The 2,724-nt window shown below is 37.9% G+C and overlaps 1 protein-coding gene across 4 annotated transcripts in view; it reads left to right on the forward strand.

Annotated features, from left to right (window-relative positions):
- The first annotated feature begins 16 nt into the window (after positions 1–16).
- The window catches only part of LOC111372630 (ABC transporter B family member 4-like), a 12,273-nt gene continuing 9,565 nt past the window's right edge, over positions 17–2,724 (forward strand). The window contains exon 1 of one of the 4 annotated variants that reach the window (XM_022995014.1): positions 17–629. The gene's annotated coding sequence lies outside the window, so the exon portion shown is untranslated. The remainder of the gene's footprint in view (positions 630–2,724) is intronic. The other 3 variants (XR_002698803.1, XM_022995013.1, XM_022995011.1) reach the window with 3 other exon arrangements.

The raw sequence follows: 2,724 nt of genomic DNA on the forward strand, positions 1-2,724 counted from the left end.
CTTTGACCCCGTAATCGTTGAATGATGATTATCTAACGATTTTGGCATTTGCGTAGTCTTGTCTACCGTGCATGCATGCCAGCGAGCTTGAACCTCGGCCGGTCCTGTGTAAACTTAAAATGAAAATTCATGAGAGATGGTGCAGCTGCGATGCATAGAATGATGCCCCCATCAATCCATTATCATTTCTTTATGCGCGCATCAAGGGAACCTTTTTTCAACTCTTAAATTAGACTAGTAGAGGAAAGGACAGCGACACCTGTAGTGGAAAAATGTGTTGGTTCCAACTGCCCTTTACTTTGTCTGGCAACCTTTTTTATAGTACGTTCTCCTTCTGAATCTTTCTATGACTGCAAATTTCAGCTCCATTCAGATTATTTCTACTTTAATTCCCAAAAAATGCTAGTATTGAAATTTTAAATGATGATTTCCATATGTTCACGTTTCTTACTTTCTTGATTTGGACTTCACGGCTAGTTAAGCTTATGTTTTCAACAACACGGGTAGTTAAGCTTATGTTTTCAACAAGTCCGATCATCTCCCTGTTTGTTTTTCAAATAAAATCCAAATCCCAAATAGGTAGAAATGAGATCAATACAGCTTTGTCATCTTCTAAATGTTAATAAAAGGTATGTGACCGGATCAATCACTAATTTGTATTATGTTGGGGATCCTAGGAGTTGAATCAACCAAAACATCAATCAACAAACAAGATTCAAGGCAAAAACAAGAAAATATAAAACCGGAAGAATACAACCCCTTATATGGCCGAAATCTGTCCAGCTTCTTCTTCTTCCTTGCAGCAACTTCTTCACCTCTTATGGTAGATTTTACGGGCTCAGGAACAGCCCCATGCTATGCAAATCGCCTTCCAAAGAAAGAGAGAAAGAACCAGCAAAGAACCCCTTGAAAAACCACCAACCAAGAGATCACCTTAAGGAACCAAAAAAATGGAGGAGAGTTTCTGTCGAGCCACCCTAGAGAAAATGACCAGCCTGCCTCTTTTGAAATAACCCCCACCCAACCGAAGACACTGCCCTCTTACACAAAACGTGGGGTAAGTAATATGTTAGGTGAAGAATTGGTCAAAGCTTCTCCCACAAGATTAAATCTCAATCATTGATCTTCATCCAATGGTTCACAAAAAACCGAATAAAGTGGGTTAAGAGAACCATATTCTCACAGTCTTCACCTTGGTTCTCATAACACTCTCTCTTGGTTGCGAATTTGCACATGGAAGAACTGTTCAACATCATCGCCCACCACCTGCAAGAAAATTAACCAGTGTCAATATGTAATAAAGATAAGCACAATCTAAATTTACTTGCAGGTAGAATTTTTGTTCCCATATCAGAGGGATTCCTATCAGTGTGAATTTTAACAAAATTAACTTCACCTTGAGACAGTTTCTCACGTATAAACTGATATTTCACCTCAATATGTTTAGTTCTTTCATAATAAACAGGATTCTTACAAAGCAATAAAGCACTTTGACTATCAGTAAACATAACAGGTGTATCATGCATGAAGTTCAATTCTTTTAAAATTCCTTTTAACCAAGTACATTCCTTAACCGCCTCGGTTATGGCAACATACTCTGCCTCAACACTTGACAAGGTAACTAAAGGCTGCAGCTGTGACTTCCATGTTATACAATTGTCACCTAGTGTAAAAAAGTATGCTGTGGTAGACTTTCTGCTATCCTTGTCACCAGCAAAATCAGAGTTTACATACCCCTTTAGAGTAAGTTTTTCAGATCTCTTTTCATACATTAGACCCAGATTTAATGTGCCAACAATGTACCTTAACAACCATTTCAAACCTGCCCAATGAGGCTTTCCTGGGTTTGACATAAATTTGCTCAAAAAACTTATAGCATAGGCTAAGTCAGGCCTGGTTGTTATCATAGAGAACATGACGGAACCTATAGCATTAGCGTAGGGTATGTTCCTCATTTCTGTAAATTCCTCCTCAGTCTTAGGAGATTGTGCACCAGAAAGATTCATATGAGCTGCTAAGGGAACGTTCACAGATTTTGATCCATTCATACCAAATTTGGTTATGACTTTGTTTAGATAAGCTTCTTGGGAAATGACTAGTCTATTTTCAGCCCTATCTCTCTTTATAACCATCCCCAAAATCTTCTTAGCACTCCCCAAATCTTTCATATCAAATTCTGATTTTAAAAGGTTCTTCATCTTAGTGATTTCAATCTTACTTGAACTTGCTAGAAGCATATCATCTACATACAGCAACAAGTAGACCTCACAGCCCTCCTTACTATCATTATAGTACAGGCATGCATCATATTCACTCCTTTTAAAACCTATCTTCAGTACATAGGTATCGAACCTTATGTACCACTGTCTAGGGCTTTGTTTAAACCCATACAGAGATCTTTCTAATTTGCACACACAGTTAGTTTTACCTTTCACCTCAAAACCTTGAGGCTGACTCATGTAAATATCCTCTTCCAATTCCCCATGTAGGAAAGCAGTCTTGACATCTAGTTGTTCCAGTTCCCAGTTGTACTGAACAACCAATGCAAGAACCAATCTGATTGTTTTGTACTTTATCACAGGAGAGAATATCTCATTGTAATCAACCCCCTCCTTTTGAGTTTCCTTCTTTCAATTTGTAAATCCACTTACATTGAACTATCCTATGATCCTTAGGTTTGTTAACTAACTTCCAAGTTTTATTCTCCATTAGAGATTCCATTTC

This window comes from Olea europaea, unplaced genomic scaffold, assembly GCF_002742605.1.
Source record: "Olea europaea var. sylvestris unplaced genomic scaffold, O_europaea_v1 scaffold1019, whole genome shotgun sequence".
NCBI classification, from domain to species: domain Eukaryota; kingdom Viridiplantae; phylum Streptophyta; class Magnoliopsida; order Lamiales; family Oleaceae; genus Olea; species Olea europaea.